At 48.3% G+C, this 27,809-nt stretch overlaps 1 long non-coding RNA gene across 4 annotated transcripts; it reads left to right on the forward strand.

Annotated features, from left to right (window-relative positions):
- Positions 1-23: 23 nt before the first annotated feature.
- LOC134471586 (uncharacterized) lies at positions 24-26,536 on the forward strand. Of its 4 annotated transcripts, XR_010041051.1 has the most exons (5): positions 120-808; positions 7,703-7,734; positions 8,438-19,815; positions 20,268-20,361; positions 26,236-26,536. It is a non-coding gene; the product is annotated as an uncharacterized LOC134471586 (long non-coding RNA). The 4 variants fall into 4 exon arrangements; XR_010041050.1 differs by having other exon boundaries at positions 24-808; positions 11,879-19,815; positions 20,268-26,536; XR_010041048.1 differs by having other exon boundaries at positions 20,268-26,536.
- The last annotated feature ends 1,273 nt before the right edge of the window (positions 26,537-27,809 follow it).

The raw sequence follows: 27,809 nt of genomic DNA on the forward strand, positions 1-27,809 counted from the left end.
AGAGGCCCTGAGGGCGCGCGCGCGACTGCTCGGGAGGACCGGCCTAGAGCGCCCTCGTCGGGTGTGGCAGCTTGCTGGGGCTCAGGCTGCGCGCGCGCGGGGACCCTTCAGAGGTGCGCTCAGGGCTTAGCGTTGGTCTGTCTACCCAGGCTGCAAGTGCGATTCAGAATCTACCCTGCAGGGAACCGGTGAAGAAACTGAGGCCCACAAGCACAGAGTTGGAGCGCCCCTTCCAAGGCACAGCTGAATGTCCGCTGGAGTTGTGCCGTATCCTTTTTTCCCCAGGCGCCACCCTATCCCGAGACCTCATGTACCTGCCCATCTGGGCACCTGCTTTCCTGGAGTGAATGCTTGCTAGGCAAGTATTCCTAGGGCTGGGCATGCAATGAAAGGAAACTCAACGCTGCTGTCATGAATATGTCATCTTGTGGGGGAGGCAGACATAAGTGACATAGTTGCTCAAGTAAATGGAAATGTTGAACGTTATCAAGTAAGGAGAAACTCAGAGTGCCGCGAGCATGAGTAAGCAAAGGGACCTGCCCAGTCCCGGGGTCAGGAAAGGAATGCTAGACAGCCAGAGCGAGCAGGAGTTACCTTGGAAAGGGAGTAGACCGTGGCAGCAGTCTCACCTAGGGAGAGAACTGCAAGCCCGCGGACCAGCAAGGGGATGGCATGGAGGCGATGTCAGCCAGGATCAGCAAGGCCAGCAGGCATGGACCGGAAGAAGAATGTGGAATCACTGAAAGATTTTAACCACAGCAGTGATGTCTGAGTTTGCAGAATGGATGTGTCCAGAGGAGACAAACAGGTGGGTCTGAGAGGTTTCTGTGACTCTGCCATGTGTCACAGGAGCAGGTAGAAGATTCACTGGGAGAAAGAAACTTCTCTCAGAGTGGTGAATTCCCGGTCTGGGGAAGCAGTCAGCTTCGGCAACTGGGAAATTCCCTGAGCCTCCACCCAGTCTGACATGTTATTGACTTAATGGGCTTCTCCATCATTCCCCATCATTCTCAGAGGTACTGTTGTGAGTCTAGGAGGGCTGCAATGTGGGTCCTATGTGGTCAGCAGGACTCTGGCACAAGAACTGACCATGTGCTGCCTGCTGCTTCTGCAGCTTCTTTGGGGTGTCGACCTGAGCATCCAGAAAGCCAATAGAGTATGGAAATGCAGATTAACCAAACTGTTAAAAGCATTCGATGAACTGGACGTGTTGGTGAACATCTGTAATCTCAGCACTCAGGATTACAGATGTTCACCAACACGTCCAGTGGGTAAAAAGGATTTTTAAAAAAGAGGGCTGGGCCTGTAGCTCAGCAGGAAAGTATTGCCCTACAATGCATGAGGCTCTGGGCTCAACCACAGGTACCTCAAAACAAAAAAGAAAGAAAAGCACTAAACATTCTTCCTTTCTGTCTGTCTTTCTTTTTCTTTTATCTTTCTTTTGTCTTTTTTGAGGCAAGGTTTCACTATACTGTTCAGGCTTCCCTTGAATTCACTGCGTAGCCCAGGCTGGTCTTGAGGTGATCTGCCTGCCTCAGCCTCCCAGGTGCTGGGATGACATACAGGCTCTTAATATTCTTGAGGGCCTCTGAGTCAATTTGTTCATCACTTGATTGTACACAGTAGAAGCTGACCTAGAAATAATAACCCAGACGTGGTGAACAGAAACTACACCTATAACCTTAACCTTGCCTGTAGGATCTGAAAAAGTTAAGGGCCATGCAGCAGCTATTCAGACAGTGATGAGGCACGGCATACATGTATACCTGCGCAGGCGTATTCTACTTTGCATTCAGTTGTAGAACACAAAAGTGTGCAGATAGATATTGCTCTTTCTCTCTCTCTCTCTCTCTCTCTCTCTCTCTCTCTCTCTCTCTCTCTGTCTGTCTCTCTGCAATGAGGTTTGAATCCAGACTCTTTGTACTGAGCTATTCCCCAGCCCTTTTTTATTTTTACTTTTTATTTTGAGATAGGGTCTTAAATTGCCCAGCTTGGCCTCATATATTTGATCCTTCTGCCTCAACCTTCCAGAATGCTGCAGTTATAGCTGTGTGTCTCCACACTCAGAGCATTTACGTTTGTTTTTTTTTTTTTTTTCTTTTTATCACTACTGGGGATCGAACTCACAACTGCATGCTTGCAAGGCACTTATGCAGCTGAGCAAAATCTCCAGCCCCATCCCAGAGCATTTTCACAACATGGAAATTTTTTTGGTTTGTTTTTCTGAGACAGGGTTCTTACTGTGTAGCTCAGGTGACCTCTAACTCATGGTGATCTTCCTGCCTCAGCCTCCTGAGTGCTGGGATCACAGGCATGCGCCATCACACTCAGCTACAGTGTGGAATTTTTAATATTATACAAGTGATAGAATCATACCGAACATTGTTTATATTAGTATTATATAAAATATGCAGCAGTTTTAAAACTTTATTTGAGCATTTCACAGAACTCCGGCAAGCCCAATTGTTTCTGCGACTCAGACTTTCTTAGAGTGTATTTCTTGCTAGAGACAAAGTCAATTCTCCCACTTCACGTTTTTCCCCTTTCTCAACTATAAAAGTTCAAAAAAGTATTTTTAGCTTGTAAGCTGGCAAAAACAGGCCACCCACCATCAGCGTGTGGGTCATAGTTTGCCAGACTTTAGATAGCTTTGTGGTAAATATTAAAATTAGGCTATATGAGTCCATCAGATGTGTTCTTTAATAAAAATCACTCTGTTTTAGTCTTTAACATTGGTTTGTCAGTTTCCACGGAAACACACTTTTCAATTGATATTGAAATTTATAGATTGTCCAGGGAAAAATGACTCTTCCTCTCCATTAAATGACATAGTGTATCTCTCCATTTAGTTATGACTTCTTATTGTGACATGTCTATTTATTTATTTATTGAGACAGGGTCTCACTGTGCAGTTCAGGCTGGCTTTGAGCTCACTTTGTAGCCCAGGCTCATCTTGAACTTGAAACGATCCTCCTGCCTCAACCTCCAAAGTGTGTGGCATATCTTTAAATCCAGTGAAGCTTTCGGCTTATATTCATATTTGCCACTCTGTTCCCTTCATTCCTGATCTATCTCTTACCTTGTGTCTAGTGTCATTTTCCTTATACCTGAAGTTATTCACCATGTTCAGATTTCCTTTTGTACAGGTCTTCTGGTCCCACACTGTTTCCCCCTTTTCTGCTCAAAAATATCTTTATTTACCTTCAGTATTAGCTGTGTAGCTGCATAACAAATTGCTCCCAAATGCAGTGCCTTAAAGCAGTGAACATTTTCCGTCTCCCATTCCTGTGCCGGGCACTGAGGAGGCGCTCTCTGGCTGTATGAAGGTTTCCGGCTCTCTGTCGTCCAGTGGTGTGGGCAGCTGAAGGTTGCCCAGGCTGGTGACCCCACCCCGGGGTGGCTCATGGATAGGGCTGTGGGTAGTTGGTCCCACTGCTCCCCAAAAAATTTTCATGTTGTGAAAATGCTCTGGGATGGGGCTGGAGATTTTGCTCAGCTGCATAAGTGCCTGCCTTGCAAGCATGCAGTTGTGAGTTCGATCCCCAGTAGTGATAAAAAGAAAAAAAAAAAAAAACAAACGTAAGTGAATCACAGAGGAGCAGGACAATGCCACAGTATCTTCATGTCTTGGACTCCTGGTCACATGCCATCACTTCCGATTTACCCAGTTCGTTACAAGGAAGTCCCTAAATGCAGTGCGCTCTGAGGAGGGGGACTAGCTCCACCTTAAACAAAGTGTTCAAGGGTAGTGAATGTGCTTTCTCCCACTACTCCTCCCCTCCCCTCCTCATCTTTCTCCTCTTCTGAGATTATCTTCTAGAATATCCTCACAGGTTTGGTGTTTGCTTTGTTTTTATTTATTTTTTGTCTTTTTGAGGCAGGTTCTCAACTATAACTCACATTAAAGCCCAGGCTGGCCTGGAACTTGCAGCAACCCTCCTGCGTCAGCCTCCTGAGTGTTACAGGCTTGTGCTACCATACCTGGCTTTTAATTAAATTTTTTAATTTTTAAAATTAATTTATTTGGGGGGGTATTGGGGATTTTGTTTTTGTTTTATGAGACAGTAGCCCACATTGGCCTTGAACTCATGGGAATCCTGCCTCAGCCTCCCAAATGCAGGAATTTTGGCCAACCAATTCTTTTATCATTGTTTATTTTCAATGTCGGTACTGCATTGATTAGTATGTCTAACACATCCTAAGTATTTGTCTCTTTAATGTTTTCCCATGGCATTTATTTATTTATTTATTTGGTACCCGGGATCAAACTCACAACCTTGAGCCTGCCAGGCAGGCGCTTAGCCCACTGAGCTAAATGCCCAGCCGTACCATGGTATCTATGTGTGGTAAGTACTACTGTACCACATGCATCTTGAGACCATAATGTTAAGTGAAATAAATCAGGGAAATGAGCTTAAATATCACATGGTTTTCCTTATATCAGAAACATATATTATATGTGTGTGTGTGTGTGTGTGTGTGAATATGATGGTTGCTGTTTTGTAAATGGAAAGGGAATCAAGAGATGGAGGGAAGGGGTTGGGGAGGAGAAGGAGATTTAAAGAGGAATTGAGATGTGTTATGTATGTGTACCAGCGACGAATGTAATCACTGTGAACTGTAAACGTACTAATAACAAAGAAGAAAAGACTGTTTCATAGCTCGGTGTGTGATTCAGTAGAACACTTGCCTAGAATCAGGCTCTGGGTTCATCCCTGGCACTGCAAAGAAAAATGTTTAATGTTATCAAATTCTATTTAGTATTTATAAAGACATGATTGTTTGAAGATGTGGCAATTTGCTTATTTATCTATTTATTTTTGTCTTAGAGATCCCAGTTTATTTGACATAGTGCATGATTCAATGTGTCTGATACTCCTTAGCCAACATTTCCTATTTCTTTATTACAAAATACTGAGTCTTTTTGTCTATTTTTTTTTTCTGTCTTTTTGCTGTTCCGGCCGGCCTGGAACTCAACTTTGTAGCCCAGGCTGACCTCAAACTCCTCCTGCCTCAGCCTCGCAAGTGCTGGGACTACAGGTGTGTGCCACCATACCTGGCCCTTCATTTTCTGTTTTGAACTATGAATACGATGAGCTACTTATAGATTTTTTAAAATATTGGCCCTATTTCCACTTCCAGATCAAATTCCATATAGATGCAATATATTATTCTTTCTGTGCTTTTGGATTTCATTTGGTTTTTCTTTTCTTTTTTAATTTCGATACCAGAAAATGAACCCAAGGCCTGACCCATGCTAGACAAATGCTCTACAACAGGGCTTCAGTCCATTTTTGAAATTTCACTTTGAGATAGGGTCTTGCTAAGTTGCCCAGGTTGGCCTCAAAGTTAGGACTCTCCTGCTCCAGCCTCCCCAGTAGGTGGGGTATAGAGTGGGCCACTATACCAGACTTGTTTCCTAACAGTTTAGATTTTTGTATTGACATCTATAGATTAGACTGGCCTGACTGTCTCTATTTTCTTTATTCTTGTAATGTTTACCGTATGTTGGTATTGAGGGGTTCAAGATATGCTCCCCACAATGTGGCACCTTGGGGTGAGGAGTGGAGGGAGCTGAGTGTAGGCAGCCTGCCTAGTAGGTCTGAGGCCCTGGATTCAAGCTCAGGTTCTGCAGTTTAGAAAACACTGAGACTAGAGAGGCCCTTTGGGTTAGAGAAAGTGAAGTGGGAGGGTCCTCCTTATCCTCCCCCCTGCCCCTCTCCTCTGAAACAAACCCTAGACCCCCATCTGAGAAATATCCCTTCTGGACCTGCTGGAAAGGAACATTCTTACTGCTGGACACCAGGACGCAGGGGAGAGTTTAACCACTCAGGCCTCGTTACATCTCCCGTTTCTTAACATTAAATCACAGGCTTTGCCCTGCAATCATGTTCTTTCACAACTGTTTACTCTCTGTCAAATCCAAGAATAGGGCCAGGGAGATGGCTCAGTGACATAAGCACCTGCCTGGCAAGTGCAGGGTCCTGAGTTCAATTCCTGCTACCAACAACAACATCCGAGAATAAAAATTGGTAAGTAGGTAAGTTTGGGGCTGGGCATGCAGGTTAGCAGAGGCTTTCCCAGCCTTTTGTGAGGCTCTGGATTTGGTTCCCAGCCCTGGAAAAGAAAAAATGCACCACTTTTTGTGTTTCTTAGGATCTTCGCTTCTGAAGACACCTGTGTAATATAAAACCTCCATCGTACGCTCTTCTCTTTTTTATTTTATTTTTGTCTTTTTCCTTTTTATCGGGGATCGAACTCAGGACTGCCTGCTTGCAAGGCAGGTGCTTATGCCACTGAGCTAAATCCCCAGCCCGCACTCTTCTCTTTTTTACTCTTCCCGGTGCTATAGGAACCTCAGCCGCAAAAGCAAGGGTAAGGTGGAGGAATGTTTCCTCTGCGGCAGTCTCGGTGTATTTATGTGAGATACTTGATTTGCGAAAAGAATCTGTAAGTTTTACTTCTTCTAGACTGGAGCATTTAAAAAAAAATTGGAATTATCACTCTTTAAAAATTAGTAGAATTGTATAAGTTCCCTGTGGACAATAGATTTGGTTATTTCTTGTTTAGGGGAGTTTGATAAATTTTAGGTTTTTTAAAATTCAGATAGGTTTGGTTTTCTCGTTTTTTTTTTTTTTTAAGAAAATCATGCTTTTCATATATTTTCAAACTTGTTGGGAAAAGATTATGCAGACTTTTTTTTTTTTTTTTTTTTTTTTTTTTTGGTGAGACAGAGTAGATACAGGGAAGTGACATCTTCCAGCAGACAGGTGCACAGTGCAGGAAGGCACTTGTTATGACTGCCAGTTTGGATCCTTTTTATGCTCAAAAGTTCTCCTGGGGTTCAGGTGACCATGGTGACTGTGGTCCTTCTGATACAGGACCTGTGATACAGGCAGGGAATATGGACCTCCAAATAATAGAAGGGAAATCTAATAACTCTCAACCTGCTAGATGTCCAAAGTGCCAAACTGGTGTTTTCTAAAATCAAGGAGTGAATTCTAGGATCAATGAAGGTTAAGAGTAGGAAGAATTGCTGCATGAGGTGGTGCATGCCCCAGCACTTGGAGGCTGAGGCAGGATTGCTGCAAGTTCGAGACCATCCTGAGCTACAAAATGAGCTCACGGCCAGTCAGAACTGCATAGCAAGACCCTGTCTCAAAAAGATTTAAAAAAAAACAGTAGGAAGAATTTATCAAGAGAAAGGTGGCTTGTGTCTGTGAGAGATGGAGGGGAGCCCAGAAAGTGGGTCAGCTGTCAACTTCCTTCTTAAAGGTGTTTTTATTGAACAAAATCACAAGGTGAGGCAGGTTCAGGGTGGGACAAGACTATAGTCAACCAATAAGATTATACATACAGTCAGTCACTTAGGCAGTGTTGACTCAATGAGGATCAGATGAGGAAGCAAGTCACATAGCAAGCAGATGAGGAATGTGCTGGAAGGGGTGGGTTAAGGAGTTGTGGGCTCCCTCCCAAGGTGATGGATGCCTGTTTAGAGTACCAATCATGGCTGCTCATCCCCGCAGAAGTGTGCAGGTGCCTTCGCTCCTCCCGAAACCTGGGCTGCAGCTGTCTCCTGTGCTGGGGGCCCAGCCCTACCTGCCTGTAAAGTTTATAACCAATTTAGCTGGCTACAATACTTCTAGACATTTTGCTTCTACCTGACTTTGAAACTGCAAAAATATCTTCCCTTTCTTCCTAGATGCTCGGCCTGTCCTCAAGGGCTTCCATCAGGTAAGACATTTAGGAAAGATAAGTTTGTAATTTAAACCAGGTCCCACCTGAGGCAGAAGCATCTCTACAAGACACTTTCCTTCCTGCTTCCCCTGGGCTGCAGGCCACAGCAGCCAGGCCACAGAATTACCTTGTGGAACCAGGGGCCCACGCAGCTGGAGTCAGAAAAAATACAGATAGCTAAGTTAGGCAGAAATATGGGGAGCAGTCAGACAGGGCGGGGCCCTCTCCGGAGTCGGTGCCACTGCAGAGGATGAGAGCACATCCCCTCCTGTGACTGGAGGGCATCTGAAGATTAAAGTCAGTGGCCAGATATACATGCTTCCCTAGGGGACAATGGGAAGTCTGAGATTACTAGCACCTTTGAGATGTCCCATTAGTTCATTAGGGGTGAGCCACCCTCTCCACTCGCTAAGACTAAGACTACAGAAAATCAACCCAGATTAGTGATGCCAGCCATGGCCCTATTGGATCAATGTTACCTAAGCAGCTATACTGGTATTCTTATTGGTGATTATAGTTTTGACCCATGTTCTACCCACCCCTCATGACTTTGCTTTATAAACAAAGAAATGGACTCATAAGCCTCATCGGGAACCCATTGGGGACCCCACCCCCCTACTCTAGTCTCTCAGGAGCTATTCCTATCCCGCATTCCCATCCCTAATAAATTTTCCTACTCTTAACTTCTGTTGTTCCTTAGAATTCATCCTTTGACTTCGGGGAACTCTGTGTATTTGACATCTAGCGTCTCCCATATACCAGGAGGACTATGTACAATGTGTCACCTGAGAATGTCACTGTGTTCGGGGAGATCCTTGATGTCTGAGGCCTAACAAATGACTATAAAGGTTTTATACATTGGCATCTTTGTGTCTTCACTGAACTGCCAGTGTTATTTTTTTGGTATTGAGAATTGAACTCAGGACCTTACATTTGCCAGGCAGACACTTATGCTGCTGAGCTATATCCCTGGCCCCTACTGCTCCCTATTTGCGATACCCCTCCCTATTTGTCCCAGGCCCACTGATGTGTAACTCCTTGCTTATGCTACATTTTTATTAACTTATGAATCTATTAATTTTTTTAGCTTATTTTAACTGTTACTGTGTGTGTGTGTGTGTGTGTGCGCGCGTGTGTGTGTGTGTGTGTGTGTGTGCAGTATCGTCAAACCCAGAACATGTCAAAGGTTGGGCAAGTGCTCTACCCCAGTATCATTCCACCAGCTCCTGGATTATTTCTAAATTCATTTTCTAGCTTTTTAACATTTTAAATTTTATTTTATTTTATTTTATTTTATTTTAGCTTTTTGAGCCTCTTGTATTCACTGTTTTTCTTCCATTTATACTTTATTGAAAGTTATTTTTGGGTTTGGGTTTTTTTCTTGTTGTTTTGTTTTTCTGAGACAAGGTCTCATCACACAGTCGAGGTTGCCTCAAATTTGCAATCCTCCTGGCTCAGCTTCCCAAGCACTGGGACTCGGGGTGTGACACTAGCCCTGGTGAGCTATGTATTTTCCTCCTGAGTGCTGCTTTAGCTGTGCTCTTAGAGGCTTTGCATGGTGTGTTTGTTATTTCTGTTTCCTAGACATTGCTGGTTCAGTTTGTGTCTTCCTTTTCCTCACACCCCCAGGCAGAAGGGCACTTTTCCTTTGTGTTCTGAATGTTGTACATGATGAAGTTTAGTGCGTTATTATTATAGAACAGTATCTTTTTTTTTTTATCGGTACCAGGGATCGAACTCACAACTGCCTGCTTGCAAGGCAGGTGCTTATGCTGCTGAACTAAATCCCCAGCCCCTATAGAACACTGTCAATGTTATTTTTATTTTGGAAATTTAATGCAGTTTTGTTCGTGAACTCATGTAATCTTTTGTTTATACATGGGTACCTTCATATGTGTGTCCACAGTATCCCAAAGCATTTGAAAAGATTCTGTTTCTGTTTCAATACACAAAATCTGATCCATCAATATTTACCTTTTTGATACTATTGTTTGGACTTCTAGATCTTCATTTACTTTTTTAATCAGAATTATTTGCATGTACTAATTGAGCCATTTCTTTCTTTTTTGTGGTAGTGGGGATTGAACTCAGGACCTCGTGTATGTTAGCTGTGGTAGTTACTTTTTTACTCATTGCTGAGAAAGTACCTGATGCCCAAAGTTAGGGAAGGAAAGGTTTATTTCTTACAGCTTTTGGAGGTTTCAGTCCATACTCAGTTGGCTCCAAGGCAGGGTGGCATGGTGGGGCCGCAGTTCAAGGCAACTACAAAGGCAAGTCAGAAACCAGCAAGAGAGAGACACACTCTCTTCCGGCCATTACATCACATCCTGGCTCCATCCCTGGGCGGGTGAAATATTCACACCACCAATCCGAGCGCTAGGCTTAAGCCAATCACAAACGCTATATTTGGTCCAGTCCATAATTCATGAGGCTTGGGGGCCACTGGCATAAACCATGACACTAGGCAAGCCTCTACCACTGAACTACACCCTTAGCGCAATTGAGTCATTTCTTCATGACATTTTCCTTCATCCTCATTTATACCTAGACTGTATCCTCCCTGCCAACCATCTTTCTCATCCGCAGTCTGCCCCTGTTCTCTTCCCTCTTCCTCGGTTACATCCCGTTTCCTCTCAGGTTGGAGTTTGTTTTGTTTTGGTTCCCTGGGTTTCACATAGGCGAGACAACACTCAGGAGTCATCCTTCCGAGTCTGGCTTCCTTCAGTCACCACCACGATCTCTGGTAGATCCATTGCCTACAGATGGCTGGACTGCCCGCTTCCTTATAGTTCAGTACTGCTCCACCATGCGTGTGTACCCTCCGTGATGGGCATCTAGCATGATTTTCTAGTTGGACAACTTTGAATGGAGCTTTAATAAATAGATGAGTGCTGGTGTCTCTATCATGTAGTAACTTTGATTGCTTCTGCTGTATACTCAGGAGTCTTCATAGAGTTTAGTGTTTTTGTTTGTGTTTTTGATGTATCAGGATTGAACCCAGGACCTTAACCCTGAGTTCCATCCTCCATCCTTTTGGTTTTTAAAATTCTGAGATACACTGTTGTTAAATTGCTAAATTCCTAGGCTGGGCTCCAATTTGAAATCCTCCTGCCTCAGCCTTCCAGAGTGCTGGGATTGCAGGTGTGCACCATCATACCACCATCATACCTAGCTTATTTGTAATTTCTGGAGGAACTTCCATGTTGATTTCCACAGTGGCCATCAGCAGTGTGTAAGTTTCCTTTTTCTTCACATCCTCACCAACTATTTTTTCACTCATTCATTCATTAGGATTAAGCCCAGAGGTGCTCTAACACTAAGCTACATCCCCAGCCCTTCCTATATTTTGTTTGATACTAGCTCTTGCTAAATTGCACAGGCTGGCCTTAAAGCTAACACTTCTCCTGCCTCAGCCTCCCAAGTATGTGGGATTACAGGTGTGTACCACCATTCCCAGCAGCATCTGCTAAAGTTTTTTGTTTCTCAATAACAACCAGTCTCACTGGGATGAGATAGAATCTGAGTGTGGTTGGTTTGCATTTCTCTGATGGCTAATGATGTTGAGGATTTTTTTCATAATTATTCTCCATTTTTATTTCTTTTGAGAAGTGTTTATTTAGTTAATTTGACATTATTGATGGGACTGCTTATTCTTTTGGTGTTGTTTTGAGTACTTTTTTTTTTTTTTTTTGTCTTTTTCATTTTTATCGGTACCGGGGATCGAACTCACGACCACCTGCTTGCAAGGCAGGTGCTTATGCCGCTGAGCTAAACCTCCAGCCTCTTGTTTTGAGTTCTTTATATATTCTGTATACTAATTCTCTGACTCATAGTATAGTTTGCAAGTTTGTCAGCATTGTTGAATGCAAGACTCTAGAACCAAACTACTGCTCTCTTCCTCCTAAAGTGAAACATTTTCCCGATTTAAAAGCATGTACTAAAAACATTTAATCAGTGCTGTTTTGACTTCTACTTCCAAACAAACTACTACTATAGAGAGCCTTTTTCTTCCTTCTGCTGAATCTCGAGAAGGCAATTCCTGATTCATAAGACCATGCACACTTTCAAACCTTTTTTCTGTTTTGCCAAAATTACTCCCCAGAAAGCGTGCCCCTGAGTCCCCCGTGCTTACCTCTTACAGCTGATGATGCGGCCGCGGTGCCTACCTGCGCTCCCATTCTTGAATTCACAGACGCTCTGGAGCAGCTCCCACTTGTGGCTGGTGTCCTGGAGAAGCCCAGGCCCAGAAGCCCCAGCACTGACTCATGCAGCCAGCGGTAACAGCAGCTCCTCCTGACTCACCCTCCAGCAACTCTGCGGCGTCCACACCCAGAAGGGCCAATTTGACCAGGGCAAATTCCTCTGGAAATGGTTCCTGGAGGTGCCTAGCAGGTGGTGGAAACATGAACCATGGCCGCCTGCTTTCCTCTTTATTTGCACCAGAGACAAGTGTTTTAAATTTGTAATGGTTGTGGCAGGGTGGTGCACACCTGTAATTCCACCAACCTGGGAGGCTGAGGCAGGAGGATTATAAATTTGAGCCCAGCCTGGGGAACTTAGTGACTTAACAAGACCCCCATCTGAAAATAAAAAAGGGTTGGGGATATGCTCAGTGGAAAGGCCCAGGGTTCAGTTGCCCCAAGTCAAACCAACAAAAAACAAAACCACAACAAAAACTCACTAGATAGTAAGTATGTATCAAGGAGGGAAAAAATTTATTTTTCCTTCACACCCGATGAAATGTTCAAAAGTGACCCAGCGACCTGAAGACAGGGCTTTATTCGGTTTTGAAAAAACTGAAAGTGAATGTATTACAAATACTAAGTAGGGCGGGTTATGGTGGCCCACACCTGTAATCTCAGCCACCTCAGGAGGCCGAGACCAAGGCAGGAGGATTGTGTGGAGTTCAAGACCAACCTGGATTACCAAACCAACCTGAACTATATAGCAAAACCCCGTCTCAAAAGAATAAATAAAAACGGTAAAGCTAGACTCTCAGCTTCAATCTCCAACTGACCTACAGTGATTGTGGAAATATCTAAATTCTCAGAAACCTGACTCCCATACCACAGGACTTTCACAGGGACAGATAATATGCAAAAACGTTTACTAAGCACTTATGATAATTGCCTCAACTTAGCATGGCAAGGCCACAGAGGTTGCAGCCCCCAAAGGCTTCCTACTGCAGAAAGTTACCCCAATGCTGGGGCCGGAGCGCAGGTAGTAAGGGTTAGAGTCAGGCTGGCGTCTGTCTTACACAAGTCTGTCCATTAAAGCATTATTTGTACTCATAGAAGGCGACAGTTTCCATAGGAGAATATCCCAGCCTGTCGAAGACCTAAGTGTGACTTTTCCTACTGAATTAGACAAGACCCGAGGTAACCATAAAATTGGCGTGCTTTTTAAAAAAGCAGTCTGGCTGTCTTACTTTGCTGGAAGGAGGCTTGGTGTTCAGATCAGAGAAAGCTAAACTCCTTTGTTGTTTTGGTGCTTTGAGCCATATCCGAAGACCTTCAGCCCAGAGCCCCTTATTTTAAGCACAGCATTGAGGAACCGAAGTGTTCACAGGAAGGAGAGGCAGGAGACCAGGTAACAGGCAGAGAGCTAAAGAATCCGGTCAGAGGGGCCCTGCGGCATCTATACAGATCTGAAGGGCTATCTTGGAGAAGGAGGCTCATTCTTTTTTTTTTTTTTTTTTCAGAGTAAGCATAGGGCCAAAATATTAATGCCCTGTGCGGCCAGATTTATCTCTTCCCATCCCCATTTAGAGGAGGAAAGGGGTATTGGGCCTCAGTCCTTGCATATAGAAAGCACATCCCCTGCCACTGAGGTACCCCCCCAGCCTTCAGATTTCATCTTTTAAACAGAAGAACTGCAAACAGTCACAGCTGACACATACAAAATACTCCCTTGCATTGGACAGAGTGTCCTGTCATTGGGACAATTCAAGTAAATGGCCATCTTAATCTCTATACTAAATTCATGTTTGAACTAGACACAAGTATTTTACTTTTTTGTTATTTTTTTTGTTTTTGGTACTGGGGATCAAACTCACGACTATGCGCTTGCAAAGCAGGCACTTCGCCGCTCAGCTAAATCCCCAGCCCTTTATTTGTTTGTTTGTTTTTTTAAGAAAATCCTAGCTGGTAGTGATGGCACATGCTTGTAGTCACAGATACTCAGAAGGCTGAGACATAAGTTCGTTTTTCATTTTTGTTTCGGCACTGGGAATCAAACTCAGGACCTTGTGCCTGCCAGGCAGGCACTTATGCTACTGAGCTAAATCCCCGGCCCAAGACACAAGTTCTTGATCACAAGTTCAGAGGCAGCCTGGGCAACTTAGCAAGGCCTGACTCAAAGTAAAACAAAACAGGTTAGGGATGTAGCTAAGTAGGAGAGCACTTGGTAGCACTGGTGAGATTCTCAGTGCAGTTTGCAGTGGACAGAGGAAAGGAAGGCAGGAAGGAAGGAGGGAGGAGGGGAAAGAAATATGACCCAATCACTTGTTCCTAGTAAACTTTGAAAATGCTTAAACAAACTTATTTCTATTCATTCCAGTGGTTTTGTAGAGTAAGACCATGTGGTAGTTTTGTTTTCTGTTTTTGTTTTGTTCTAGGGATTGAACTCAGGGCTACATCCACAGCCCTTTTTAAAATTTTTTTATTTTATAGATACTGTATCACTAAATTGCTAAATCGCCCTGGTTGATACCTATTTGGCAATCCTCCTGCCTCAGCTTCCCAGAATGCTGAAATTACAGGCATGTACCACCACGCACAGCTAGTAGCTAATCTTAATTCCAACAGGACTTCCAAAACCTCTTGCCTAGCTGGCTGCTGTTGACACCTCCTTGCCAAAGGCATGGTGAATGTCAAAATGATGAAAATGCTTTATATTTATGCTCTGCGTTTTTAAATATTCAGATTTTAATTTCTTTAGTTTACCGTATAAATTTACATCTGTGTGCTCCCAGATGACATATTTATGTATTTCAGACATTAGTTTAGCTTCCGGAAGACTTGTGTATCTTTAAGATCTGTTTTCTCTGTGGTGCTGGGTCTGTACCCCAGGGCCTCGGCCTACTAGGTGAGGGCCATGCCCTTTAGCCACATGCCCAGCCCCTCTTTCTGTGAACTGGCAGCAGTGGCTGTTATGATGGCTGTCTTACAATACCAAGTCACCGCTCGAGAGTGGACCAGGAAGGTTCGTCCTTTCTTGCACACCTCCCATGCTGTATTAATTGAAAAGGAAATTTTCTATTTTATGGGATTAATGAAAGAAGCTCCATTTCTGGCCCCCAGTTTAGCTAATGGGTGTGTAGTTCTGGGGTAGACATTTGCCTAGCAGATGTGAGACCGTGGTTTTGATCCTTAGCATTGACTGTAAAAAAACCAAAACCATCAAATAGACAAAATCCCCCAGGATGCTCACTTAAATTTAAACAATAAATAACTTTGTTAATGTAAGTATAATCCCATGAGTATTTCGTCTGGCAACCCTACTGTCATGGGATGGGGTTTGAGGAGGTCCCCCAAGGAGGAGATGGAGACCTCAACTCAGCTGTTAGAGCAGATTCTTGATACATCTTCTTTTTTTTAAATTTTATTTTGAAAGTAGTAAAAATACAACAGAACAAGACAGAACAAAGCCAACCGAGACAATGCAGTGAAATTGGTACAGAACTTCACAGCAGGATACTGGGATGGTAGTAATAGGTACTATGGTATATCTCGTTATCTTCACAATAGTTGTCCAGTCAATTAGGTATAGTGAAATCAAACCAAAAACAGACCATTATAAAACCAATTGAGAGTATTGAATAAAGCAAAAGAAACATAACAAAACAAAACAGTGAAAACAATCTTTGCCTTCAAACAGAAGATAGAAGGAAATCCCCCATATTTGTTACATTGTATATGGTCATCCACCCAAGAGATGCTGAGACATCTATCCCCAGTAGCTATGGGGGGAAATGTTGATTGTCAGCCCTCACACTGTAGGCTCACAAGAGCCCTGGTTCTCCTCCTGGCCCAGTCCGGGGCGTTTAACAAGAGGGCGGGAGAATGAGCTGCCTCAGTCCCACCAAGGCCAGCCGGATCTTGGGATGCCTGGTTCTCCTTGATTTATCTTCTTAGAAAAGCATTTCTGGATGTGTCAGTGTGACCCAGGCAGGTGTGTAACAAAGAGTTTGAGAGGAAGAGAAAACACAGAAGGGACTTGAGTTTAAGGAGCAGAAGGGGCACCGCTCTAATGGACAGGACCAGACTGGCCCTTTGACAAAAGGGAGAAAGAGAAGGGCATGAGGCAGTTGGGGTGCACAGGGTCTGGCTGGCTGTGATCTCATTTTCCGTTCACACGGTGGCTGCCTGTCACTTAATCTGGCCTCCGCGAGATGACGGTCTCTGCTGGGGACAGCCTCAGCTTTGTGGCTGCTCTGCTAGAATTCAAGGTGACCATGCATGGGCTTAGGTAATGACTGCAGACACTGGGCCTTCATCGGTAGTTGAGTGTCCCTGAAAATCTCTTATCTCCGTGTCCTTGGTCTCAAAGGGGAGGGATGAGCTAGTGGTGTCAGTGTAGGGTTAACTGCCCTCTTACAGCCATCTTTTAGACAGACAATGTGTAAAGGACTATCATGCTTTTATACAGAGCTAGTAAATAAATAAACAAACAAATAAAATATACAGAGCGAATGTAGAATCTGACCCAGGGTTTTAAGGTAATGGAGAAGACAGATGCAAAAGAAAGTCAAGCTTTGCTCTGCATTTAGATATTTACTGGGTGCTTGTAGGCCCAAAAAGAATTATTGTTTTTTAGTAAAAAAACACTTGTAAGCCTCTGACTGCCTCAGAAGAAAACACAAATCATGCTTTTTTTTTTTTTTTCTTTTGTCTTATTGAGACAGGGTCTCACACGGTTCAGGCTGGTCTTGGGCTCACTTTGTAGCCCAGGCTGGTCTCGAACTCACAAAGACCCACCTGCCTCAGCCTCCTGAATGCTAGGATTACAGGAGTGTGCCGTCACGCTGGGCTATAAATCATGTCTTTAATGAATAACTGGTTAAAGGCCCAGAGTTTGTCTTCTGTGCCTGGTTTCTCTATCTGTGCCACTGCAACATATCAAGATTTAAATCACTAAAAGAAAGAAAACAAGCAGAAAGAGACATATAGATAGACAGAGGTCCACAGAATAGAAACAAATCTGAGATGTAATTAATACATGGCAAACATTTTTTGTTGTTTTTGGTTTTTGAGAGAGGCTGGCCTTGAACTCACTGTAATCCTCATGCCTCATGCCTCAGGCCTCATGCCTGAATGCTGAGATTATAGGAGTTTGCTACCCGGACCTTGCTAAAGTATTTTCTATTAATTTTTTGTTTAAAAAGCTTTTTTTTGTCGTGGGCATCAAATCCCAGGCCTCATGCACTAGCGCTAAAGTGTGTGCCCTAGCACTGAACTGCACCCTCTGGCCCATGGATGTGTTTTGTCACTCTTGGGTCCTGACAAAGGCAGCACAAGAGACAAATGACTTGGGATCTCCCTTGTCAGCAAATGGCTTCAAATTTCCACTTATTCCCCATCTTTTCCTGCCCTGCACAATGCCTGATATACAGATCCAAGTTCCCCAGAGAGTAAATTCCAGGAGTCCTGCAGGAACCCACACCCACCCTCGACCCGCAGCTGGCAGCTAGCTGGTCCTTGCAGGCTCCAGCTTCCAGTTCACCTGCTCTCTGGCAATTTAGCCCCGCCCCATCCCCTCAGGCCCCGCCCCAGGCAATGCCCTAACTCTAAGGCACCACCCAGCGGGCCCCGCTCCTATTCCCTCAGACCCCGCCCCTCAGACGATTCCCACTCAGGCACCAGCAGCAGCCCCGCCCCCACTCGGAAGCCCCGCCCCGCGCCCCGCCCCCGCAGGCCCAGGCGCAGGCTTCCTCCTCCCTGTCTGACTCACCCCGCTCCTTCCTGCCTTTCACCTCTCTAAACCCTTGACATCCTTCATCTGCTGCTGCCTCTCCTGCTCTCAGATACCTTGTCGCTCCTGCCTCTTGTTACTCCTTTAGAGTGTCGTTTTAGCGGGATTTTGGAAGGAAGAGTTTGTTTAGTTTTGATAGCCACAGGTTAGCAGGTTGGAGAGGGGGAGGGCACCCTGCTAGCAGGCCGGAGCGTGCTTCCCCTGGCTGGACAGATGACAGGGCCACTTTTTAGGACTCTGTTATGGATTAAGAACTGGTAGTCAACTTAACGCCAGCTGGATTTCTTCAGCATGGCACTGAGCATAGATGCTGCTGCACCTGAGGAAAGTTGCCAGCATAAATAGTGAGATGGAGGAGAGCGTTAATGCGTTGTTGCATTGAGGCATTGTGGGTTCTCCTATGTGTTGCTGTTTGAACGTTTGGTTCTCCTGGAGAAGCTCAGGTCCTCACATCAAGCATTGCTTCCTGGCTCCAGAGGGAAAGACGTGTGCTGCTTGGTCTCCAGGATGAATTCCTCACACTGGCTTCCTAGCATGTACCCGACTATGCTTGTCGTTGGAGGAGCTTGAGGCCTCCATGTCGCTGAGGATGGCTGTGTTGCCTTCAGGACAGCCGTGGTCTTTGTTGTGAGTGTGACTTCTCGACTCCAGCATAGAACCCTCATCCCACCACCACAGCTCCTTCACCCCGCTGGCATGGATTTTCTGGCTTCCACTGCTGACCTTTGGACCTTTCCGACATGGATCCGTAAAAGAGACTGGTGTGAGTCCTTTATTTGGGCTCTGAACCTCCAGATGGACTCGTGGGAGGCATTGTCATGAGCTCTCGGTTTTCATCTGGACTCGTGGGACATTGCTGTGGGATTTAGGCTCTTGACTAAATATTCTATGTCTTTGGTGTTGCGGATAGATTTCCTGCATTTTCTTGTGTTAACTCATGGTGACCATTATAAACATAATATTATAAATTCCATGTCCTGATTCTAATTGTTCTCTGTGCACAACCCCTGACTACAACAGACTCTAACCCTGGGCCCCTCCCTCGGAGACCCTGTCTCAGGTAGCCTGCAGAGGAAGCAGGAGTCTGCTCCGGGACTGTCCGGTCTCAGGCATGGGCTGTGATCCGAAAGCGGGGAGCAGATGAGAGAACAGCAGTCGTGGTGTGAGGGCCAGAGTGGGGGTCCCGGAGGAGGGAAGTAAGAGGGAAACCATCAAGCCAGCCGAGGAGCTGCTTGGACAGTGGTGTCCTTCCTGCAAGAGAACACGGCAGAGAATGAAGCTGGGGGCCAGGGATTGGGCGATGATGAATCTAGAAGCCTCTGGCCCCAGACTGCATGGAGCTGAGGAAAGATGAGCGGGGTTCAGGTGGCTGGGCCCCACATAGATGAGCACACGGTGAACTCTGGACACACACGGCTCCCTTCGGAGAGAGGCTGCAAGGCTTGGGTCCAGAGAGCAGGCTTTGCAGTCTGGCTGCGCTGTGTGGACATCCAGCCTGGTCCATGCCACTCTGGCCAGACCACCTGCGCCTCCGTTCTGCAAACAGCTGGCTCGGTGTGGCCCTTGTGGTGACCTGACAAGGTGCTGCACACAGGGGACTGGCGCTGTGCCCGTGCATGACACCCCCTGGAGGGCAGCACTAGAAGCAGTTCTGAAATCTACCAAGGCCCAGCAGAAGCCAGGGAGCCCCGCTTCACTCGGCATTGGGAGATGGAAGGTTCAGGAAGGTGCAGACCCTTTCATTCGTTGCTACCTGTTCCGTGTGGCTCTCTGGGTGTGTGCTCGGTGACGCCTTTTTGCCTGTGATTTCTAGGACTTGTAGAGAAATGACAGTCCCTTGCTGCTGCCTTTAATTGGTGAGGAGCACAGAGCCCCGAGATTATAATTATGACATCGTAAATGTCAAGCTCTTCAAAAGTCTGCCGTGCCCTTGCTGTCACCCTGAACGGCTCCAGGAACCGAAACCTTGCAGCCCCCTCCTCTTTCTCCCCGAGCGTGCCCCGGGTGTCTCAGCCAGGCTTCATCTGGGAAATCTGAGTGACAGTGACGTGCAGGCAGCTGGAAGACGCGCAGTAAACCGAGGACCCTGTGATGAGCTCAGAAGAGGTGAGTTGATGATCTGCTATTTATAGCCCTGCTAAGAGGCTCTGGCCGCCAGCGCCATGGGAGGCAGGGTGGAAACGATGCCTTTGCAGAGCTGAAAGCATGAAATGAAACTGGTGATTCACGGGCAGCCGCTGCTTGAAACACAAACACTCCTGAGTCCCCAGCCCCGCTGGCCTGTCCTGCCCATCTGGAGGCACGTCGAGCAAAGTTCCCAGGCCGCTGGTCTGTCCTTGCTGCAGTCTGCCTGTGTCCGGGCAGAGTGTGAGGACAGGCAGGCTCTGCCCGTGAGGGGCCTGTGACAGGCAGCGGTGTACTGGGCGGTGTCTGACCACCTCAGCCCAAGGCTCCCCCAGACCCAGGCTAGAACCGTGGCCAGGGGAAGGGCAAGCCCCTTTTGGTGGTGGAAGGGTGAAGAGAGAAAGAACTGCTCCAGCTCCTGCCTGTCTTCCCAGGTGACACCAGCCACAGAGCAGCTTCCTGGGGATGCTTGTATTTGCCGAACATGCAAAAAATGGGCAAAAAGGAAATCCTTGCCGCTCCTCAAAGGTATGCGTTCCTCAGTTCCACAGCCTCTCACCTGTCACCTGAAACTGCTGTTGTTTATTTTCCATACTGAGATCCTGGCTCCCTGGCCAAAGTCACCTGAAAGGGGACAGCACCAGAGTGCTCCGCTTCCTGCAGCCAAGACTGCACTTAAGGACACGAAGCCACGAACCGACTGAGCTCGTGAACCAGGTTGTCCAGTCCGTGCTGGCCCTATACTCACCTGCCAGCTGTGTGGCTTCAGGCAGATTCTCTCCAAGACTGTCTGAGTTCTCTCTCTCTCTCTTCTGGGACAGGATCTTGCTATGTGGTTCAGGCTGGCCTAGAACTCACTATGTAATCTAGGTTGACCTCAGACTCACAATGAACCTCCTGCCTCAGCCTCCCAAGTGCTGGGATTATAGGTGTGCAGCACCACGCCTGGCTGGGACTCAGTTTTCTTACCGGTAAATTGGGGATAATAACGGAAGTTACCTCCCTGGATTGGGGTGAAGAATAAGAAATATAACATATGTAAGGCAGAAACATCAGGCACATACGGAACTCAACAATAGGTATCAATAGAGACCCTCTGCATGTCAGGAGCATACCAGGTGTGGTCAGGCTGTGTCCAGCTGCCCAGCATAGCAGCCTCTATCCTGAGCACGTGGTTTGACCTGCCCTGTGGTTGCTTAGCAACCCCATACTTGCCCTCAGGGTGGGAGCCTTGTGTGGGTCCTGGGGCAGCCTTCCCTGGCCAGTGGGGCTTTCACCTGAGGTCTCAGGTGTTCATTTAAGAGTTGCAGGCGGTCACCTGCCCACCCAGGGGGCCCCGGTGCCTGGTGGGAGGCGCCCATCTCGCCTGCCAGCTGGGCATCCAGCATGAATTGCTGACTCATGGGCACGGTAAGGCCCGGGCTCTTGGTACATTCCCTCATCTCCAGCTGTCAGCCAGAGCATAATTGTAGCTGTCACCTTGGCAGTGAGACACAACTGCCTCTGCTCCACTACGGCTTGAGAACTGGGGAGGTGGGAGGGGTCAACAGCTCCTCTGTGGAGAGGACCAGTCTGGAACATGGTCTGCGTGATGTGCGTTCACCCGGGGGCCCTGAGAGCACCAGGACCGGACCCTAGCACAGGCGCTGCCAGCGCGTGTGCCTACAGCAAAGCCAACCCAGTGATTCTGTTAATAGGAGAGGCTGGTGGCTGGGGATTTAGCTCAGCGGCATAAGCGCCCTGCCTGGCAAGTTTAAGGTTGTGAGTTCGATCCTTGATACCAAAAAAGTAAGAGAGGCTGGCACTGAGACCAGGCATTGTTGGCAGCTGTGAGAAATCAGAAACCAGCCTTAGATAATGCACAGGCTGGGCTTCAGGATGGACGAGGTGAGAGACAGCCAGGGCCAAGCTGAAAAGCCGGGAAGCTGGAAGACCGGGCCGTGAAGCGTGGACTGCATGCAGGAAGTCACCGGGAGCCCTTGACGGCCAGCAGGCAAGAGTGATGTGCTCAGGTGACATGGTGGAGGTCAGGGCTCAGTCTTGGAGCGGAATTTGTGAATGAAGCAGCCACATGCCACGTGTGCAAAAGTAGGGGGCCACAGACACTCAGGCCAACGATGGGGGAGGCTCTAGGGGGTGAAAGCGGGTCCCCCTGCAGGTAGGAGTAGCCTATCTCCCCAGTACTCCCCACTAAGAAACAGCAGAGAAGGGCTGGGAATTTAGCTCAGTGGCACAAGCGCCTGCCTGGCAAGCGCCAGATCCTGAGTTCAGTTCCTGGTACCAGAAAAAAAGAAAAAAGCAGAGAAACAGCCGAGCTTGCTTGCTGGAGGAATTCTTAGAAGAAAGGTTCTACTTGAGCACACGGAAATCAGCGCCCTGTCACAGGGTGGTTAAGGAAGAGAAGATGGTGAGGTGTGGAGAGCCATTACCAGTGGACAGTCCACCTGAGAGTGCAGATGCTGGCGCATATCTGGACCATCATATCAGTCAGGGAGAAGGCATGATTCAGTCGACAAACATTGTGCACATCCTTGGAAGCACACTGTTGTGCAAGAAGTGGTTTGGTAGGGGTTTTCCCTTCAGCTGTAAGCATCATCGAGGGCAGGACGGCTTTCAGGCTGCCAGGGAGGAGAGGCGGGAGGAGCCAGGCTCCTGCTCTGGCACCGTCTTTTGGGAGCCGGGCTGGCAGGGGCAGGCACCGAGCAGTGAGGAAGTCCTGTCACCTGTGCAGCTCTCGAGGCGAGCTGAGTGTCTCGGGTGCCCAGAATCCTCTGCCTGTGGGTGGGAACGCGAACCTCTTCCCTGAGGCAGGCAGCAGGTTACAAGCATGTCACAGCCCGGTCATAACCACTTCTGGCTGCCCATGGCTGGTTTGGAGCCAGGTGCCAAGAGGCTGTCTTAGTATTTGGTTTGTGTTTCCCTTTACAGTTTATAAAATGCAGTGATAGCACGTGGCCCCGCTTGGTGCCCCCGCCTGGGATCCGAGCAGCCTTGCTTTGCTTTCTTTTCTCACTCTGTCTTTTTCTCTCTCTTCTTTCTTTCTTGTGCCAGAGATTGAACCGGGGCCTTGTGCACGCTTATCATGTGCTCAGCCATCGAGCTGCCCGTCCATGTCAAGTTATCTGTTGTTTTGTTTTGGTTTTTGGTATTTTTTGTTGTTTGTGAGGCAGGGTCTTGTTATATATTCAAGTTGGCCTCAAGCTCACTACATAGACCAGCGCAGCCTCCAACTTGAGACAGTCCTCCTGCCTCAGCCTCCTGAATGCTGCGATTAGAGGCATGCACCACCGTGCCCAGCTCCCGTGTCAAGTTTTTATAATTGAACTGCTGTCTCTAGGAAATTGAGCCATGGTCTAGCCAAAGGTAGTGAAAGGCAGAGATAACCCAGAATGGTAAGGTATTCGGGATGCCCACTACATTTCAACATCGCCCACGATTTCTCTCTAACTGGGACTTGGCTTCCTGCCGCCACGCCTCCCAGGCTCCCGCTCTGCCCTTCCCCGCTGTATCACAGACTGGTCAGCCTGCATTTTAAATCCTGCCCAGAGTCACTTCGCAGTGGTCTCCATCACCTCTGTCCTGTTTGCACCTGCTGACCCCATCCTCGAGGGCCCTGGTGGTGGCCCCAGGCTGAAAACCTAAGCCAAGAGAACCAACTCATCCCCAAGGCGGGGCCCAGCCAGTGCTCTGAGGTCTTGGCTTCCTTGGCTTCCTGCTCCTACGGTGGGGAACGCGGGGGTTGAGTCAGGCTGACTCACGATGGGTCATGAACCTCCAGCCTTGTAAAGGATGACCAGGGGCTGTGCGGAAAAGGATCAGATGAGAAGCGCAAAGAGAGAGCCCTGTGTGTCCAGAGAGAGAGAGAGAGAGAGAGAGAGACAGAGAGACAGAGACAGAGAGAGAGAGAGACAGAGAGACAGAGAAACAGACAGAGACAGAGAGACAGACAGACAGAGAGACAGAGACAGAGAGACAGCGACACAGAGACACAGAGACAGAGACAGACAGAGACAGAGAGACAGCTATCCAGTGAGCCTCCAGCTCCTCGGTGACTTCCTGCTTTCAGGGGCCCCCTCTGGCTGCAGCCAGCTTGGCTAGCTGGCTACCTAAGAGAGCACCACTGACAAATGACCTAAGTCCTGAGGGGTGCGGCTCCCCTATCCCCAGGCATCCTGAGTCTCCTGCAGATCCCGGCTGGGCACCTAGGATCGGTGTGGTCCCACTGGGCCGGGATCTGGAGGGCAGGGAGCAAGGGGCTCTGAGAACAGAAGACAGCAAGCCCAACTCGCTCTGTGCCGCTGGACTGTCAGTGTGCTTAAACAGGTGTTCTCGGGAGAGCACTGGCCTAGCGTGTGCGGGGCCCTAGCTTTGACCTCCAGCACTACAAAAAGAAAAGCTATATAAAGATAGAGTAGGGTGAAGAGGGAAAAGAAGATTAAAAAAAAAAAAAAGGGAGAAATTGTGTCTTTCTGGTTGCTTCCCAGACCCCTGTGTGGTCCTTGAGAGCCGTCAGTCATGGGGTCGCCTGCAGCTCCGGCGGGGCAGGAGGGCCCAGCACTCAACACAAAGTGCTCTGAGAGAAGAGGTGTCGTGCAGGTAGCCAGGCATGATTAACTAATGGGCAGGCTCTCGGGCAGAGGATCACATTTCACAGACACATACTCACATATAATGTGGCTCTCACAAGCAGGAGCAGGAAAGGTTCATTCAGCATAAGGCAGGTTGGCATAAGGCAAGCAGACTGAAATAAAGGCTGCGGGTACCTTCTCTGCCCTCTTCACTTCCGCAGTGAGCATGCATTGAGCACCTACTGGATGCCGAGCCTTGTACCAGCCGCTGAGGTGCCAGGAAAGCCATAGCGAGCTGCTCCTGTCTGTGGTGCTGGAGGCAGAGGCTCGAGAGCTCTGGCGAGGGTGGTGGCCAGCTCAGGGGAGGAAAGCAGAGGGTATTCTAGGCAGGAGGCCATGGAGGTCCCAGCCATAGCTCCCGAGTGGGCCCCAGGCCAGTGGAGAGGTACAAAGGGAAGCCCAGTGTTTCTGGAAAGTCGAGGAGCTGCTGGCTGAAGGGGGAATTTGGGTCTTGGGAACCTCAGAGGGAAGTCCAGGCTTTGCTTGCAGATGATGGGGTTTGACCACGGGGTGCTGAGATCAGACCTATGTTCCAGAATAATCGCTGTGGCCACTGCTGGATGCTCCAGCAACTACAGGCAGGAAAAGCCTCCAGGGGCTATGACAGGCACAAGTGCAAGGAGTGGAGGAGAGGAGTAGAGGGGACTGGTTTAGGGTATGGGAGCCAGGCATGGTGATGCACACCTGTATTCCCAGCACTCGGGAGGCTGAGGCAGGAGGAGCACTATGAATGTGAGCCCAGCCTGGGCTACGAAGAGAGTTCAAAGCTAGCTTGAACTACACAGCAAAGTACTGTCTCAAAAGAAAAGAAAGAGAGAAAGGAAAAGAAGGAAAGAAAGGTTTTGTAGCTGGATATGGTGATCCACAGACGTAATCCCAGTGCTCTGGAAGGCTGAGACAGGAAGAGGACAAGTTTGGACCCAGCCTGGGCAATTTAATGATTTAAGGAGACTCTGTCTCAAAATAGAAAATTGAAAGGGTCGGGGACATAGCTCAGTGTGAAGGCCCTGGATACAACCCCAGCACTACCACCAGCAAGAACAAAAGCAAAACATTTGGGCCAGAATTTAACCTGAGGGGCTGGACGAGACTGCCCTCGAGTCTGTGGTCGGATGACTGCTAGGTGAGACTGTCACGTCACAGGAGGGAGAGGCCGCAGGGCAGGGGTGCTGGGTGGCGGCACCTGCGGTTTGAGCCCTGTCCTGGGTGGAGGAGCTGGGGGATCCTGGGAGAAGCATCCCACAGGAGCCAGACTGGGGGCTGGACACAGTGCGGGGAGTGGTGTGGGGAGGGAGAGGGGAAGTGCAGGGACGTCCTGCCCTTTTGCCCCCAGATTCTCAGGTGCTGAGAGTGACGCAGGGGCAGGGGTAGAGGGTACTGGGAAACTCGTCGTGGGAAATAAGCCGTGGACCCCCGCCTGGCACTACTGAGACCTTTGTGGGACATGGTGGCGCACGCTTGGAATCTCATCACTCAGGAGGCTGAGGCAGGAGGATTGCTGTGAGCTCAAGGCCAGCCTGAACTGCATAGAGAGACCTTGTCTCAAAAAGACAGAAGAAGGAGGAGGAGGAGCAGGAGGAGAAGGAGGAGGAAGAGGAGGAGAAGAAGAAGAAGAAGAGGAAGAGGAAGAAGAGGAAGAGGAAGAGGAAGAAGAGGAGGAGGAGAAAGGAAAGAAAGGTCTTTGGAGGGGGGATCTCAGAGGGTGGTATCTTCGGGTTGAGATGTACGCCCCTGAAAAGCCAGGCCTGCCAGCCACTTGGTCTCTTCCCTCCAGGTGAGAACACCAGGAGGCATTTGCAGTCTGCCCCCCAGAAGAGGGGACCCCTGAGCCTGAGCAGGTGGGTATTTTGATCCCAGACATCGTGATCCCAGAACCAAAGGAAACAAATTCCTGCGGGTGATAAGCCACCCACTCTCAGCCAGCCTTGGACACCAAAAGTTTGAGACGGCAGAGCCATGCGATAGGTCCTGGGTCCCTGAATCACCCCTTGAGGGACAGATGCCCCACTCAGGAGCACTCATCTGGGTTTGGGTTTCTTGCACTCAACACATGAACTAGACTGAGCCGCTGTGCAGTGTGGGATGTGTTTATTTCAGCGTCCGGCATTACTTTAGCACAGGGGGGCTTGAGAGGAGTGGTGGGCCGTCCAGATGACCCAGGTGAATCTGAGGGCACAGTCGAAGTCTCTGGGGGCACAGGGTCTTCGCTGCCAGACACGGTGATGCACACCCGGAATCCCAGCTCTCCGAGAGCAAGTTCAAGCCCAGCCTGTGTAATTTAGCAGTTCAGCGAGAGCCTGTCTCAAAAAAAGGTGGTGGTGGGGGGCTGTAACCATCCTCAGGCCCACACGCAAAAAACAAGCCACTGTCACGGTCAAGAGCAGGGGTGCAGGGAGGACCAGAAGAACCGGGAAGAGGCCCAGATGTCGGAGAGAGGCAGGAGTCAAGAGGGAGAAGCAGGGCACGATCCAGGCCTGCTGGTTGTGAGGCTCCCGTCGGGAGTTATCTCGGGAGCTTAGTCCAGTGGAATCTGGGTGAAACAGGCAGAGGGGAGGAAGGAGGCCGGCCCTGTCCTGCAAGCTGGGCACAGGAAAGGGACAGGCCACAGGATCGCTGCCCCGAGTCCCGCCAGCTGCCCGCCTGCCGTCACATCCCTGCTTGGACGTGCTCAGCAGGCCACAGGAGATGTCCATGGCAGGCTCATGGTGTCCAGCAACAGCTGGGCCACGGCGGGGCTGCTGTCAGCTCAGAAGGTGGCTTGGCACAGCCCAAAGCCCAGCATGCCCAGTGTGTCTGAGCTGCACCAGGGCCAGACTCCAGGTGGGTCAGTGAGACTCCACATGGGCGGGTGCTCCAGGGGCTCCTGATCCTTGGTCTGAGGTCCTTATTACACAGTTTCTTTTTTTTTTCTTTCCTTCCTTCCTTTTTTTTTTTTTTTTTTTTTTTTTGTTCATTTGGGACTGGGTCTCCCTGTGTTGTTCAGGCTGCCCTGGAACTCCTGCCTCGGCCTCCCAAGGGCTGGGATTCCAGAACCACTGGGCCCGGCTCCTTTTCCTTTGTTTGACATACACTGTCCATCATCTTAGGAAGTTTTAGACTTCACCCCACAACTGGCAGAAAGGATGACTGGGGGTCTCCAAGAGGCCCCCCTGGCTAGTGACTCTTAGATAAGTTTCTGAGTGAATAGTTCCAAGAGAGTGACAGCCAGGTGAGTGACAGCTCACACCTATGGTCCCAGCACTCAGGAGGCCGAGGCAGGAGGATCACCACGAGTCTGAGGCCAGCCTGGGCTATACAGGGAGTCCCTGCCTCAATAAACAGAACAAAACCAAAGAGCACCAGCAGCAG

The sequence above is a fragment of the Cavia porcellus genome, unplaced genomic scaffold, assembly GCF_034190915.1.
Source record: "Cavia porcellus strain 051 isolate PalLab524CR breed Dunkin Hartley unplaced genomic scaffold, mCavPor4.1 scaffold_19, whole genome shotgun sequence".
Classification (NCBI taxonomy): Eukaryota; Metazoa; Chordata; class Mammalia; order Rodentia; family Caviidae; genus Cavia; species Cavia porcellus.